General features: G+C 43.4%; 1 pseudogene; it reads right to left on the bottom strand.

Annotated features, from left to right (window-relative positions):
- Positions 1-7,466: 7,466 nt before the first annotated feature.
- Positions 7,467-7,628, bottom strand: LOC122896212 (annotated as a pseudogene).
- Positions 7,629-17,821: the final 10,193 nt, after the last annotated feature.

Here is a 17,821-nt window from a genome sequence, read left to right as displayed (position 1 = left end):
TACCTGGTCACACATCACAATCAGCTGGAGGAAAACAGTTCTGATGGGTCCCTCTCATCTCCTTGGCTTCTGTTACTGCCTTATATTGGAGACACTCTGGTCTCTTACATGCATGAGAGAGATGAGGGGCCTTGCAGTTACTGAAACGCCTTGTGCCAAGAGGGAAACTCAGGAAGAGGATGGGAGATCCAAGGTGGGAGATCCAACATTACTATAGCCCCTCCTATACTACTAATAATAATTAGAGTTGACCTCTGTTGAGTACTTACCAGGACATTGTGCTAAAGGACTTGTTTGCATCCTCACAGAATAGTCCTATCAGGTGAGAGAGAATCTTAGATCATTCCCATTTTGCAGATGGGAAAATTGAGGCCCAGACAGATGTAGCATCTGAAGGATTCACACAGCCAGTAAGAGATAAAAATGGGATTAGAACCCACATCTGTCCAAACATATTTCCTCAATTTGTGCCAGGCAATTGCTGGGCAAATTAATTATTCTACTGTATCTTCTCAATAATCCTAAATGACAGCATGGTATAGGGTTGTCAGCTCAGGTTCCTGAGGCAGACAGATGCGGGTGAACCCCAGCATCTCCAATATTAGTTCTGCGACCTCAAGGCAAGATCACTAATTCTCAGCACCTCAGTTTATTCAGCTATAAAATAAGTGCTGTGTGCTGTGTGATGGTGAGGACAAAGTTGGCTAAAGCAGAAGGAATGACTGGCCCGGTGTTTGATAGACACGGAGCATCATGAATGCTCATTGTGTCATTATTCTTTTCTGTATAGGCGAGGAAAAGAGGCTGAGAGAGGGAAAGCAGGTTGCTCAAGGACACAGAGCAGGGATCTGGGGCCAGCTCTCAACTCCAAACGTGTGCTCTCTCCCCTATGACTAAGAGAACTATACAGTTCGCTCAAGATCTATAGTTCAGTCTTTTCATGGTGAAACTGGGACACCCAGGCTCTCCAGTCAACATGCCCTTTGTTTCATGTCCCGGGCCACCTTGCAGCTTCTGAAAACACGGACAGGCAAAGGAGTAGCTGTATCACATTGGCCACTGTTGATGGTGTCTTTGTTCCCCAGTGGGTACTTGCTCTGGGCTGTATGCTGGCTCTCTGCTCCCTGGCCACCGTAAAATGGGTTCAGTTCTTTCAAATTCATGTTAGCACTTTAACACAGGCTGCTGTTTCTATCTTTGGCCAACACTTGCTGGTCTCTCAGGATTCAGTTTAAACATAAATTCCTCTGAGAGGCTTTCCCTACACCCAACTGGCAAGATCCCTCTCGGATCTGCTTCCCCAGCACCTGGCGCTGCTCTGTGCTAGCTCTCAGCGAGTTGTCATTATGTACCTGCTCCTCTCTGAGGACGTGCTCAGAATCTGTGTGGTTTCCTCAATGCCCAGAATGGGGTCTGGCACAGAGTAGGTACTTAATAGAAATTTTTTTAATGAATGAATGAATGCGTTATGACATTTTTTATTCAAGAGTGTGTGATGCCTAATATATTATTCAAACAACTCTTGAGCAGTCCAGGGCCTCAGTTACCACTCCCAGCAAAGTGGCATTCACAGCCCTGAGGGGAAGTGGAAAGGAGCCTCCTTTTGGCCAGGAAGCATCCTGAAGTTAAAATTCTGTACCATGTCCAGGTTCTAGGCAATCTGTGTAAGTGCAATCATTTTATTCATTCATTCAGTTTTCCATTGATTCGTTTTAAAATTCAACAAATACTTATTAAGTGTTTACCAACTATGGGCTAAACGTTGGAGGCAGGAACATATGACATTAACCGTGGGGCTTGCAGGGAACAGCCATAGAATAAAATACGCTTTTGAGCAAATGAGTGACATAGGTATAACTGTGATAAGCCATACTCCTTATAAAAACTTCATATATAAAAAAATAGAAGGCACTTAGCTTGGAATGGACTAATTGGGAAGATACCTGGGGAAAGATGAGGAGAGAAGCTCAACAAATAGAAAGGCTATTAGGGGTCATCCCAGGAAACAAACTATGCGAAGGCCCCAGAAGGAAGAACTTTTGATACAAGAGAGGGTGTGAGAGGATCAGTGATGCTGGGGAATGAGTGGAGATCGGCCTGAGATGAGGTTGCCCAGGAGACCAGTCTTGCAAAACCTTACATGTCTTGTAGCAGTTGGGATGTGTGTGTGTGTGTGTGTGTGTGTGTGTGTGCTCTGCTTTTCAGAACACCAGAAATCTTAATGCCATCATTTTATTTGAGCTCCTGTCACTGGCCACGTGCCCTTCCAACTTTATAACATAGCAGGTGTGCAAAGTGTCTGCAGTAAGAGGAATTCAAAGAACTGGGACCAAACAGAACTGGCACAGCCAAGCAGTTCCATGGTTTGGGTCCCTGGGGGAACTGATCCCCTTTCTCTGGGCCTATGTTTTAACTTTTGCAAAAATGGGGAGAAAGGAGCGCAAGGGGGACATCCACCCAAGGCAATGTTGTGGCTCCAGGCCATCTGGAGAAGGACTGTGTCATTTCTGGCTGTTGGACTAACTGGGGCTGCTGTGGTGTGTCGGGCTAAGCACAGGGATGTCACTGAGTGCTTTGTATGGGGGATTCTAAAGCTCTCATGCGTCATTTCTTAAGTCCTCTTAAGGCTCTGTCAATCTAAGGCAAGTTTTTGGCAATGTCTGGAGATATTTTTGGTTGTCAAAACCAAGGGAAAGGAAATACTACTGGCATCTAGTGGGTAGAGGCAAGAGATGTTGGTAATCATCCTATAATGCAGAATGCCCCATCACCACATGACAGAATTATCTGGTCCCAAATGTCTATAATGCCCAGGGTGAGAAGTCATGGAATAAAGGAATTATCTAAAGCTGGAAGGAAAGAAGGGAGGGAGGGAGGGAGGAAGGAAGATTAGTTTGAATAAAGCATCACCCTCCAGTTAGCAACCTAACAGTTTTTATTTGCATGAGATGACCAAGTACATATTGTTGTTTTATGGAAAAATGGAGCTCCCCATAATTCTAGGAGCATACAGGAACCAAACATTATTTCTGGCTCTTTTGACAGAACTCTTTTTCTACCGGCAATAAGCAATATTCTGTAAACCTTATCTTTCAGGTACGGGGCTCAGCACTTTATGTGTATTAATTTGTTTGATATTCTGAAACACCCATCCTCTCAATTTTACAGATGAGGAAACTTAACAGACACAGAGACTTAACTCATCCAAGGTAACAGAGAGAGTACGTGGAAGACTAGGGGCACAAACCCAGGAGCTCTGGTCCGAGACTTAGGAAGCTGAACCACCACGGGCGATTGCATCCAGTGGTGCTGAACTAGGCTGTGATGTTGTGATTTATAGTAAGAAAAATGTATTTATGGTCTTAATCTGCATTCCTGGCACAGAGCTCCTAACATACTATGAATTTCTAAGTGTGGAGAGCAAACAAGCTGTCTTTTGTTATGTTAATGAGGTGGCTTTTGGAAAGCCCCAAGTCATCATCTAAGGGTGAGGTTGGTTGCTCCTGGAGATTTAAAATCCTGTGATTTTAAGATACGAACTTGGAATCCTACCCCAGAGCCTCCTGGGAGGACAGGGGCTGGAGATTGAATTCAATCACCAATTTTCAATGATTTAGTCAACTGTGAGTATGTAATGAAGCTTCCATATAAATCCCCAAGGACAAGGTCTGCAGGGCCTCTGGATGGGTGAACTCATGGAGGTATGTGGAAAGTGGTCAGCTAGCTCAGAGGGGGCTTGAAAACTCCACACTTTCCTCCCACCTACCTACTTCTATGCCTATCTTCTAGCTGGCTGTTTTGAATCATATCCTTTCATAATAAACAGATGATCTAGTAAGCAAAATATTTCCCTGAGTTATATGAGCAAATTAATCGAACCCAATGGAGGTGTCATTGGACTCTGATCTATATATAGCCAGCTAGTCAGAAGCACAGGTGACAGCTTGGACTTCCAATTAGCATCTGAATGAGGGAGGGCAGTCTTGTAGGACTGAACCCTAAACCTGTTCTGGTGCTTATCTCCCAGTAGCTAGACTCAGAATTGAGCAGAATTTTAAGACACCCAGCTGGTGTCAGAGAATTGCCTGCTGTAGGAAAAAAGTCACATGTGGGAATTGTTGGAGCAGAAATGTAGGGTCACTCCCTCTGCTGGTGGGCTCCCAGCAGGTACTGTTCACATGTGCACTGGAGCACTTTCCTCGAGGACTATTTAAGACTTCATCCCCAGCAAGTGACTTGAGAGCCAGAGTCATGGTTCAGAGCAGAAGACCCGGGACACATCAGAGCATCTGGTACCAAGCAGATGCCCAGTAAATGTTTGTCAATGACTGCATAAGTAAGAAAATCACTTCCTGCCTCCAAACCCCATGAGTAAGTATAAATTATTTCTTTACTTTGGTTTCAAAGCAGATTTCTTTGGGCAACATTAGCATAGGGAAAATGGGAAAATTCTGAAAGGGAATACAGAGAACCCAAATCAAGCCAGGACCTTTGGGAGACATAAGTTACATCCCGATCACTCTGTCATTTTGGGGAGAGAACCTCTGAAACAGCAGAACATCTGTGTGTACCTATATGCTTACCCCTGACTCCAATCCCTAAGCACAGGTTGCAAAGTTCACATTTTTAGCTAACATTTTATGTGATGCTTTTCTTAATTTTGCAAGTTGCTATTTTACTAGCAGCTTCTTTTTGGGGCATCAGATGGCAGATTGGATGATTTAAGGGGAAAAATGTGGTTGTACTGTAAGTTTTAAAAAAGGCTCCAGGAGTCTAATGTGACATTCTGGGTAAGAACACAGCATTATGTTGATGCATATGACATCTCTCTTAATGACGTATGAAATCTCTTTATGGTGGCAGATCACCAAGGTGGTAGAGAGGAACCTGGCAGAAGATTATCAGTCTGGTATACTGTGACAACCACCCCTGCCTTCGAAGAGGTGGGAAAGTTTAAGAGGTCTGGAAGCTTCTCCATTTGAAAAATGTTCATCCACAAAGGATCCAAAAAACATCTTGCTTCAGTGACAAGACTTACCAAATGGGGCTTCAGTGTTTGCTGGCTCTCAAGGCAATGGTTCTAAATTCTCCCTCCTCTGGGCCCAAGTAAGAAATTCACTCCAACAGAACACCAGATATTTATGGGAGAGGCTAAAAGGACTCCAGGAGCACCAGAGCACAGTGAAATGGGAGACAGGTTTTCTCTTCAAATCGATGCCACATTTTGCCTCCCGCATACCAAAGTCCCCTCAGAGAGCTCACGTTCTAAACCTCACCCATCACCCACCAAGGTCTCTAATAATAATTGTTTACTTCTCTGACCATTAGTACTCAAATCTAAAGATTAGGCAACTGAGACACAGAGAGCTTAAGAAATTTCCCTCAGAGCTGGCTTCATGTAGCTCAAAGAAGATGGAACAAGTGAGATGGCAGGTGACGGTCCAAGGAATTTTATGGGCTGGGCTTGGAAAAGCTAGGCGTCACTTGTGCCCATGTTGCGTTAGTTAGAACTCAGTCACATGGTCCCACTGAACCGGAAGGGAGGTTGGCAAATGTAGTCCAGCTATGAGAAAAGGGAATGGATTTTGGTGAATTTGGAGCTGTCTCTACCACAGGCATCAAGCAAAACTCTGAAATTTCCAACTGGTCTGGGAAGCCAGATTCAAAGACATCCACTATCATCTTGCAGTCATCCATCTCGCTCATTCAAGCTTACAATGGAAGCTTCCAGTGGATACTATTCAATGGCAGAGTGAAAGGTTGTGAAAGTGCTCTGGAGGCAATCTCGGGAGTCATCTGGGATGCTACTTACATGTAAAACTGAGGTACTATTTACTGACAACTGCTATGTGCCAGGCATTGTACCCCCTACTGTAATTGCCTTATCTCACTTAATCCTCACCCGATGTCATTAGGTAATGACAATGATTGTCCCTGTCTTAAAGATGAGAAATTGAAATGTTAGGTTATGCAGCAAGTCACGAGAGAACTGTAAACCACATGCAAGTTAATCAGATCCCAGAGTTCAAGTGCTTAATGCAATGGCTTTTCATGTCAGTGCTCATTTCTTCCCATCAGTAAGATTATGTGTTGTCCCTCAAGGGAGAAATAGGTTCCTACCTTCCAGTAGTATTATTTAAACCACAGCATTAGCTCACTTGGAAAGGGAAACATTTTCATAAAATATTCAGAATGTGAAATATGAAAGAAAAGAAATACATCCACAGGAAAGTCACTAATCAAAGTGATTTTCTCGCCCAGTTCCTTCATGTGACTGGTATGCTACTCAGAACAAGAAAGAAACAGGGTACATGGCCAAAAATACCATGCTTATGAGAGCTGCCCGGCACGCTCTCGGCTTCAAACAAACAAGCTTCGGATTCCAGAAGCAGAGGGCCATGCGTGGTCAAATCCCTCCCTCGCAGTTAGTGAAGTCCCACACTGGGACCATGGGTGCTTGTCACCCCCATCTGCAACTGCATGTTCCTCCAAGGCAGTCTGTCTACCTGTGCAGTAAGATGGAATGCTTAACAGAAGGGTAGTCATCAAGCAGCTTTGTTTCACACTTGGAGAGTTTGAAAAAAAAAAAAAAATCATCAGGGACAGAACGGTGTTTTTGTTTTGTTTTATTGGTTTGCTTTCTCTTTTAGGGTATGGGGAGATTTTTCCCATTTTAATATGCACATAATTTTGTAAACATCTCATATCAGAGTGTTTTTAAATCAATGTTGTGTTGTTTCTGTCCCTCGTCTTTTCTCTTCTCTCCAAAGAAAAGTGCATTACAGTGAGGCTATGATTTATAACCCAAGATACCTGAGAACAGAAGGACTGTGGTGCAGGGTACCAAATGATACAGGATTGAAACATCCATTTCTCTCACCTGCCCTGGGGGCCTAATCATGTGCCAGTAAACTGGCTACATGTGGGGGCTGTGAGCAGAAGATCCTCAGGCAGGGCCTGAATCATTCAAATTAAAAATGCAACCAAGGGGGCACCTGGGTGGCTCAATGGGTTTAGCCGCTGCCTTCGGCTCAGGTCACGATCTCAGGGTCCTAGGATCGAGTCCTGCATCGGGTTCTCTGCTCAGCAGGGAGCCTGCTTCCCCTCTCTCTCTCTCTCTCTCTCTGCCTGCCTCTCTGCCTACTTGTGATCTATCAAATAAATAAATAAAATTTTTAAAAAAAAATGCAAACCAAACGAAAGGGGGGAAAAGTCAACAACCATTTTCTTAACAACAACAAAGACTACCTTTTAAATGTTCATTTAAATGTATAGTAATAAACTATACATTTTCATCTGTTTCCTATTTGACAATACTTCATTTTCAGACTCTTCATGGCTTTTAAAAATAGACCCCGAGACCAAATCCCCACAGCACGAGATTTTTCACGTTCTCTGATTTGCAGTAATGCATTTGTGTTGAATTCAACTTTCCAGCCACCTCGAGAACAGCACTGGCACTCAGTGCCCCAGAGGCAGGCTAAAGTTTGAGTCCAGGCACCACAGGGGGACTGTGGATCGGGCATCGGTTAGGGACCCCGGATGCATCACCCCAATCCTGCTTCTGTTAGCAATAATCGCGCCTCGGATAAACCTCATTGGCTACGATACTGCCACTGCACAAAGCTCCAACCCTGCTTCTGGAGTGGATGGACTCTCACCATGAGGTCTGCGTTTACAGAGCTCTGCTTAGTGCCTGTGGTAGAGACAGCTCCCAGTTCACCAAAACCCATTTCTCGACCTGCCCCCGCAGCCGCCCTGTGGTTCACAGCTACATTCGCCAGCCCCCTTTGCAGTTCAGTGGGACCATGTGACCTCGTTCTGACCAATGGAAGGAGGGCAGAAGTAATGTATGACTTTTCTAATAGTCATAGTCCGTAAAATTCCCTGGACTGTCACTTGCAAACTCTCTTGTTCGATCTTTGAGCTGAATGAAACGGACTCTGAGGTAAGTTTCTTAACCTCTGTTCCTCAACTGCCTGATCTATGAAATGGGGCAAATGTAACATCTACCTCTAGAATTGTTCTGAGGAGCATTTAATGAAGTTAAAACCAAGGCAGTGGAACTTGTTAGCTAACCTCACAGACTATGAAATTGTAAAGTCTGAATTGAAGGCTTCACCTCATAGTTATGTGACTTTGGGCAAGTTTTGAAACCTCTCTGCCCCCTACTTCCCATTCTGTAAAATGGGAACAACTAATACTCTACCTCACTTGATGGGAATGTAGTGGGGAATGATTTAAGTTAAATTAGAACAAAATAAGCCCAGCATTTAGGGAGTGCTCTGTAAGTCTAAGCTGCTACAATTGCTATTATAGTAATTATTGTTATTTTAATATATAAAGTGCACTTAAAAGACTGCCTGGTGCCTAGCAGTATTCATAAATGTTAACCATCATTATTATTTTCTGTAAAACATGTGTAACAATAGAATACCAGAATTAAGTAAAATAACAGGCATGAAGTCTTACCATAGTGCCTAGTATCGAAAAAAATATGAGCCTTTAATAGACTCCAGTCCTCCTCTTAAATGCCACATGTGCTCTGGAGGGAAAGAAGGATCTGAGGGTCAAGACTAGGTACCGGGTCATGTATGACAATGACAAAAGTGGGGGAGAATAAGCAGATGGGTGTACCACAAACTTTACCTTTTCCAAAATAGGACTTTAGGCCATCCTAATCCAGAGCTAAGGATGAGCAGACCTCTAAGGGGGTTCCCTAGATGGACCCCAGTGGGTCCATGAACTTGGATCAGAAAAATACTAAATTTCTACCACCATATCACTGTAACCTAGCATTCCCTTGAATTATAAATGAAAGCAACAAATCACAGTAGTAATACCAGTACCTGTGACTTTGTCACCAACAGAAATAACAGATTTTTTTTAGTCACTTTACATTATAATTGCCACAGATAGCTCAAAACATCATAATGCTTACTGCTATTTCCAAATTAGAGTAATTACCAGGCTTGCTTGTTATTTAATGTGTTATAAAGAAAACAACAATTTTACTAGATCCCATTATTTTAGTAAATGCACTGCAATATATTTGCTTACCTTAGTGATCTTAAGTATTTTATATTAAGTATTTTAAGACTTTAATCTGCAAAGAGGCCCATAGTTCTCCTCACATGCCATAGAGAACAAGTCAAGGGTCTTGAGGACCCTCAGTACCATTCACACAGAAGCAAGTTCAAGACTCCGGAGACCTGTCTACCCAGGTGTCTTCTGGCGAGTATCCTCCTGGGCCCTCTGTCACTGTGTCAATAAACAGGAGCTAACCACGTTCTTCGCAAATGCTCCATAGGGTTTTTCTAAGAGTCAAATGTGATAAAAAATGTGAATCTATGGGCTGAAAGTTATAGGTTCCATATGAACTTGGGCCAGCAATCACCTCATGCCTTAGAAACTTAACAGACCCTTATTCTGATTCCGTATGGGTGTCCTGAGTGCTGCTCCCGGTTCCTCCTCCTAGAAGGCCACACAGGGGTAGTTGCCAAAAACTTCGGGAGGCAGAGGTCACTGAGGGCTCTGCTGTCAGATTTTGAGTGGAATCCCAGCTGGACCCTTACGGAGTGTGTGACTGTAAATGTGTATGTTTCACCCCTCCAAACCCCCCTTCTTCACGATGGAAAGAAAGGCAGTGAATTGAGAGAAACTGCAAAACACAAAACAGGTGTCTGGCAGGTAGCCACAGCGTAGGGCTTGGTGAAGCACAATGGTTGGAATGACAATAGAGATGATTATCATCATCATTATCACACTGTGGCAGGTATTTAATTCTCATGGCATACGTGTGTGCCCCTCACATTTCCCAGACCCCTTGCAGTGGGTGCCATGGAATGAGGTTTAGCTGGCAGACGGTGGGCGGAAGTGACGTATATAATTTCTGCACTGAGACAATGAAAAATGCAAGAGAGATTCCGTGTTCTCTTTTGCTTCCTGCCATACAGATGGCCAAGGTGTGTGTTGACACGATGCACCCACAGATAGAAGCAGCTTGTGCTGTTTGATCACTCCGTGGAGAGTCACCCAACGCTCACTACACGTGCAGCATGGGTGAAAAAGAAACCTCTGCTGGGTGAGTCATTGAAGCGACCCCTTTCACTTGTTACTTCAGCCTAGCCTAACCTCTCCTGCCTGGTCTTGAACGAAGAAAACCACAGAGCAATGGACGACATCCCCCAGTCGTGGCAATGGCTAAATCTACCATGAGACACACCGAGAATTCAGCACCTTCTTCTGAGACCCATGTGCAAGATCCGGGCAGAATCTAGTCTGAAGACTGAATGCAACCTAAGGAAAGACGCTCAGCAGTCACTCTCTCTAGCTTCAAGTTAACTATCAGAAAACCCTGCAGATCCAGTGTAGCATCTACTCACGGGAACTCAAGAAGTCTTCTTGAGATACTGTGTTTTGCAGTCAGCAACCACCTTCGTTGAAACCACTAACGTGCTGTTTCTAGACAGCATTCTCTCTCTTCCCCCGAGGTCTGAGTAGCTCTGAGCATTGCAAAGGGCTCTCAGTATCTTGACTGCCAGTCTATAAGAAGGAGGGGGCTATAGGACCTGAATTCCCATCTATGCTGCTGCTGAGGACAGTAATAGGGCAAAGTACAAAACATAATTAACACATTTCAAATCAACATGTAAAACGTGTCAGCTGTTTGAGTATTAATTAATATTTTTGCAAACTAATTACATTAGAATGACAAGGCCAGAAAGACACTGAAAGAGTTTACTAATTTTGTTCCACTCCTCTTATTTAAATGGCTGCATGGATTACCACTTTATTCAATTTTTACTTTTTTTAAATTTACCAGAAACGATCTAAACACCACACTATTTCACAGCTATCATTATTTATTCATAGCTCAATAAAGGAAGCCGGAATAGCAATAACTCTTTTTCCCCCCCTTAATTGTCATTCTGGTGAGATAAGTGGGATACCAGCCCCAAGTCAAGCTACATTAGTGCTGAGAATCAGACACAGTCACGAAGTTTCTCCAAAGTGTGCGAGCTCATCTGTTATGAGAGGTTTGTGCTGAACAATGCAGACTTTAACCCAAGGGGGGTTTCAAGCCTGCTTCTCCCATCTTCGCTGGGCTTCTGGTTCGGAAGGCAAATTGCCTAGAAGCAAATACCAATTCTGCCTACTAGCCATATGGCCTTGGATGGATCCCATCAACTCTTCTGAGTCTTGGTTTTCTCACCCATGAAATGCAGGTTATATTACTCATCCACCCATGGTTCTTGGAAGGAACAAACCAGGTAATCCATGTAAAATGCTTAGCACTATACCCAACATACTGTGAACACTCAACACATGTTAGCTGCTCTCATGACCTCCACCACCATCACTACCATCATCAGGACTCACTTTCAATGCCCCATTGTTACATGCCAATCCACACGTCTGACTGATTTTCCAATTCCCCTCTCCTCTTTCATGCCTGATTCACACACATAGACAACCCAAAGCAGTCTCTTGGCTGCTTGTCAGACTTGTTCCCAATTATTGAAATACGCCATGGAGTGTGGTATTCAGGTATAAGGTTTTCAAGACCTCCTACTGATCTTAGAGCTCAGGCACATGGGTGAGAGGTAAAGGAAGCCCCACATCTTTTGGAAGTCTCTTGAGATCCCCAGGAGGCTTGATCATCCCCTCTTGGTGTTCACTCTCTCCCTTGAGCCCTGCTCTACTCTAGAACTTTGCTAAAAACATCTGTTCACACATCGACATATTTTACTCGATTATAGGCTCTTTGAGAGCAGGAAAATGTCTGGTTCATTTTAAGTGACCAGGGTCTAAAGGAATGGCTACAGAATAGTAGATGCTCTTTAATTCTGTTGAATCAGTGCATAGACCCCAAAGAGGTCCATCTGCTAAGCATACGTAGACGGCTCAGTTCCAGACACCCTGAGCCCCACCTGGATACAACCACAGCCCTTCCTCCTTGCCCCTTGCTAGGATTATTTCCCTGATTTCCTAAAGGGAGAATCCCACAGTTTCCTACATGGACCTCATCCTTCTTCACGGACCCTTCATTAACCTTTGCCCTTGGCCTTGGTTTCAGTCAAGTTCAACCAACTGAACACCCCATTCCCCGGAGTGCTTCTGAACACCCCAACACTACCTTTCAGCTGTCATTTCCAAGACTTCTCCCATGTCCCCCACAGAAGCCCTCCCACCATGGGTGAATCCATTTCTCCTTCACCATTGATAAAACATGCTGAGCCCTTGGAATTATGCAACATTACAGACTATGACAGGCTGAAGCCTCCACTGTTCAGTCCAATTTGGTGGATCGTGTCTGAGAGGGAGAGTGAAATGTGAGCCCAGAGCACATCTTTTGATCTTAAACAGTCAGAAGACTGGAATGTATAATGCTATGGAAATAAATGGTGTCAAAACTGTAGGAAATAATTCATGGTGTGGGAATGGGTTTTGTGATCACAGAGCACTCACAAAATCTTAAAACAGAGAGTCAACTAGATTGGTTGAGCTGTGACTGGGAAAGTTTAGAGGAAGAGAAAATTCAGAAGGGGAGAGACTAGATATTTCTTTCAAGACTTGAAAGGCCCAAGCTTTGCCTCTGAGAGATGGGAGGTGACTTCTGGCTTCCCTTCCTTATCCCCTCAGCTGGCTTTGGAGTCTAACAGTCATGGATGTGATTCCTGACCCCCCTCCTGCTACCTCTGTTACTCATTCAATTAACCGCTTTGAGCCTCAATTTGCTCATCTATAAAATAGGAAAAATAATCATACTTACTTCAAAAGGCTCTTATAGGGGTTAAAAAGAGAAGGTATGTAAAGTGATTTATAGAATGCCTGGCATTCAGTCAGATGCTAACTAAAAGTTAGTTGTTTCCCCCCCACCCCCCTTGGGTTACTTTTCTCATTAACCCTACTGCACAGTATAAATGCTGAGATCCTTCTAAGTCATGTGTCAAAATTCAGAGAAACCTGTTTTCTTCCCTAATAGAAGCAATGAAAAGAGAATTTTTTAATTGCTCACCTTTTTTAGGGACCATTAGTTAATGTCCATGGAGTATGTAAGGTGTTTTTGGAAGGCTTCAGGACTGATGTTGGTTAGAAGCTAGAAACTGGTTCTAGCTGGCTTCTCTGCTATTTCCAATTGTGACTTAGAATGAATTCCCAATAATACTAATAAAAACAACAACTACAATGCCTGGCATATATTATGAGCTATTTATGCACTAAGTAATATGCTAATTGCCTTCCATACCTTATGCCATGCCTTTTCACCTTCACTAAAAAGCTATAAGGTTCATTCTTTAATTATCTTCATTCTATGGAGGCGACAAATGAGACACACAAAGGTTTAGTAATTTTGCTGAGTTTCCTGCTGGCAGAGACTAGAGATAAGAAAGGGCGGAGCTGGCATTTGAACTCCACACCCATCCTCACAGTGGTGATGTTCACAGTGGAAGAAGCCCCAGAGTTGTAGTAAGACACATTGTTTCAAACACTGGCACGCTACAGAGTTGTGGTGAGACACACTGATTCAAACACTGGCCGTGCTATCTAATTCTTGGGGACGTTTGGTGAGCCTGCACCACGGCTCAGGGTTTTCGGTTTCCTTCTCTGTAGAATGTACAGAGTGACACACATTTTAAAGACTGTCATGAAAATAACACAGTGTGTGGCACTCAGCTCACATGGTGAGTGACAGCCACAGTGTTTAGTACTGCTGCTGGCAGGCTCCTGCTCATATTCCTGCTCTGGTGCTCACACATGTTGGTTTGCTAGATGCCTCTCCCTGATCAATCAGCCTCTCACCAGTGCATTCCCTCCTTCTGCTTATTTTCTCTTCAACCCCAATTCTACCTCTGCTCCCCTATTCTCGGCACGTAAATTTCCCTCTGCTATTCACTAGGAAAATGAAAGCTGCCAGGCATAACCTCTTTCAATTCCTCTTCCTTCTCCTTCAAATTTATCCACACTTACTCTCCTTTATTTCTCAGTGTCACAGAGGAAAAATGCCCTTTCTCAGTCCAGTTAATGCCATAGTTCTCTGGCACAGGTGCTGAGCCCTGGTGACACAATGGTGAGCCAAGCACCCTCAGGGATACCCTGGTCACCTCCAGTGAATAAACCCCACCGGTGCTCGAATTTTCTCCTCGTATCCTCTGAGGCCTGTCCTCCAGGCCCACAACACACCTGAGGCTCTGTCATCTTCAAAATTCCTTCAAGTTGGAGACCATCATTCGCTGGGCTCAACCGTTTGAGCCTTGATGGGCTCGTCTATACTATGCTTATGGGTCTTCTCTTTCCATTTACTCCATAAGCCACCAAGTCTAACTTCTGCTTCAACTGCCTACATTGAGAAGGCTGTTATTGAGAACCTTAGTGATTGTAGACCTGCCAAATCCAGTGCCATCACTTTCCTAACCCACAGTGAATCACTCAGTACCTCACCTCTTCCTTGTAACCTTTTCCTGTTTGCCTTACATGAGGATACTTGGCCTTGGTTTCTCCATATTCACTACAATCATTTCCACTCTCCTTTACTGCTCCCACAACCCCCCCTTTTAATGCTTATTCCCAGAACATGTAAACCCTTTCCCATTTGTACCTTTGCTCATGTTCTCCTTTTTCTACTGGATGATGACCGAACTTACTTTGCAAGCCTCCAGCCTTTATATTACTCCCCTGGGAAGCCTCCATAGGTACACCACTCCTATCTGGGCTCACTCACATTTGAACTGAAATTCAAAATGTACCAAATATGGCCTACAGCTTATGGACAGAACTTCACTCTTATGAATACCCTGGTGCTCACAAAACAATGGCTATCACAGCATTTATTAGATATAACCCACCCAACGCCACACTGGACCATATGTTCTTTGCAGGTCTGATTTTGCGTCAAAGTTCTATGGGTTTCCCAGGGCCTAGAGCTGTACCTAGGATATAACAGCTGTCACCTAACTATCCATCAAATTAAAAACATGCCAGCCATATCTCCAAATGAGAATTCTGGGCTCTTGAATTAAGGCCAGGCGCTTTTTAAACTATTCTTTTTTTTTTTTTTTAAGATTTTATTTGTTTATTTGACAGACAGAGATCACAAGTAGGCAGAGAGGCAGGCAGAGAGAGAGAGAGGGAAGCAGGCTCCCTGCTTGAGCAGAGAGCCCGATGCGGGACTCGATCCAGGACCCTGAGATCATGACCTGAGCCGAAGGCAGCGGCTTAACCCACTGAGCCACCCAGGCGCCCTTAAACTATTCTTTTAAGCTGGTTTCAATGACAGGGAAGACTATCAAAATGTGATTGGGCAAAATCAGACAAGGCCAAGAGTGTCCACTGGAAAGTGTTGCTAATCTTCAAGTAGATCTTGCCCTGGGTAGAGAAAAGGGGACCATTAACTCCAATGTGAATTAAGCCATATAAGTAAACTCCAGCCTGGCTAGGATCTGGGTTGGCATGGTGCAAAATCTTTACAGCAAGTTTTCAAAGCTAGAGGCCTCAAAATAAATTTCTAATGAGGCTATTGACATACTGTCGTGCTTTACACAATAGATAAAAGACAGGGGATGTATGAAGGGATAAAATAATAATTGCTGAACACCTATTTTGTGCCAGGCACTATCTTAGGCATTGCATAAAGATGATCAAATTCTAAAATTCAAACCAATATTTGGGGTGGTTTCATTATCACCATTTCAATGGTGAGAGGCTTAAGTGACTTCCCTACAGATATATGACTTGTAAATTGTGGACTCATGATTCATATGTCATCTGTTAGACTCCAAAGCTCATGTTCTTTCCACTGTAATCCTCCTTGTGCAATAGCTCAACTTTTCCTTTTAAAATATTTTGGCTTCTCAGGTGACCTGAAAAGGCCAGGACTGGTCTTTCGCCAACATCCAAAGAAACTCAGTCCTTTTCCAGAAGCACTGGTTTCTCTCCACATGGGTCAGAGTGCTTACAGGGTTCTGAAGCCCTGAGACTCAGGGTTGAGGCAGAAAATAAATGATTCCTTGGCCCAGAATAAAGTTTCCTTCTGGAAGGAAAAAGGGATTAGTGGGAGGGAGATTCTACCTACATTTCCTGAAGGCCCCTGGGCTTTACCACCTGCACTGTTTGCCACTGCAATTATTTGGAATGGCAAAACTATAGTATCAATCAATCTCAGTCCGATTCCTTTGCCATGAAATAGGAGCAGGCCAATTTATCAAAATTGAGGCCCTCCACTGGGTTTATATTGCCATTAAACTATCAACAGGAAATCATTAAGGTGAGGCAAGAAACCAACTGCTAACTGAAAAGAAATGATTTTTTTTCAAACATCCTCGCCTGCAACCTCCTTTGTTTGGCTGTCAGCATAACCAACTGTGGGGCTGGGTCTCAGATCTCTGTGTTAATGTGCAGTTGGTGGTGGAGAGAACTCAGATGTAGGCATTTGCAATCCAATGGCTATGCCCAGGTTACTTGGTTCTCTCTCAGCAGGGCAAGCTGCGTGACGATAAATAGGGGGGAAATGTGTATGCATTTGTGCGATAAAACAAGCTTAATGATTCTGAAGGGGAAGGAGTCCACGAGACATACAGTAGCAACTTAGGAACAAAATGGAACCATGCAGGGCCAATTAATGTGCAAATATGTGTGTGCTGAACTTGCATTCCATTCATCATGTGGACATGGAAATTGGGCCATTTATCTGTTATATTATGTATGTGACATCTTAGTTTGGTTCTTACAGGCTGCTCGGAGACAAAGGGCCATGTGCTTTGCGGCTAGCAGAGGGAATTTAAGATAAATTCTTCAGCTGTCATAAACATTGCTGGGCAGAATTTGGTCACAAGATAAAGCTCTTTCCTCTGCAGGGTTTTAACATTTCTCAATAGTCCATGTGCCATCTTATTAAAACTGTGTGTGGTGCGGGGAGGGGTGGCATATGCCATGAAAAATTATTGGCACAAACAGCTTGCTGTCATGTTTTCAAAGTCCAGATTTAGCAAACGTTATTCACATATTCACTGTCAATCTGTAGAGAGAAAGGGAACTGGCAAAGCCATTCATTCTCACTGATTCTGTGGGTTTGTAATTCTTCTTGTCCTCCCTGTAACCAATGACTCCTCCACAGGTGGGGTTTGTTCTTCTGAAATTACAATCGTTTGTCTGTACTTAGGAAAAAAGAAAGTCGTTTGAGAAGGAAAAGGACCTCACAGAAGCACTTTCCCAGAGCCACTATTATTTACCTAACAGAACATGCCATGAATATGGATCACGCATTAAATAATGGTGATCGCTTGCTTTGATGAATTGCCATTAGAAATTCAATTAATAAAAGGTTACCTCCCTGCAGTAGCGCAAAAAAAATATGATCTGGCTGCAGCAATTACAATTGAGCTTCAGAAACAACAGTTAGGAGAAAGAAAAAGTTTTTGTTGTTGTTTTTTAAAAACCTGCTCCATCTGGGAAATTAGGAGTCCAGAGTAAAAATGAAGAAAGAAGGGAATGGATGAGTGAATCAATTTAGGCTATTTTTGATCTACGGTTTTGTCTATATGTTGAGCATTCCTATACTTTCATACTACTTCCCCGACCTGATCATTTCTCTTTCATTATCTTGTTTTATATTTTGAATGTTCGCATTTTCTTTCCTTTTCTTCTCCCATCTTCCTCCCTCTCCTCCTGTTGATATACAAATTTTGTACTATGAGGTACACACACTTTAAGAACAGTGCTTCATAAATGTTACATGTGCTGGTTACCTGTGTGATCATACCCAGGGGATGGGGTTGAGTATTTTCATCTCCAGTAAGTTCTCTTGTGCCCCCCACTCAAT

Source organism: Neovison vison, chromosome 14 (assembly GCF_020171115.1).
Source record: "Neovison vison isolate M4711 chromosome 14, ASM_NN_V1, whole genome shotgun sequence".
In the NCBI taxonomy this organism is placed as follows: Eukaryota; Metazoa; Chordata; class Mammalia; order Carnivora; family Mustelidae; genus Neogale; species Neogale vison.
The sequence above is the reverse complement of the archived record's forward strand: the minus strand, read 5'-3'. Positions and strand labels throughout refer to the sequence as shown.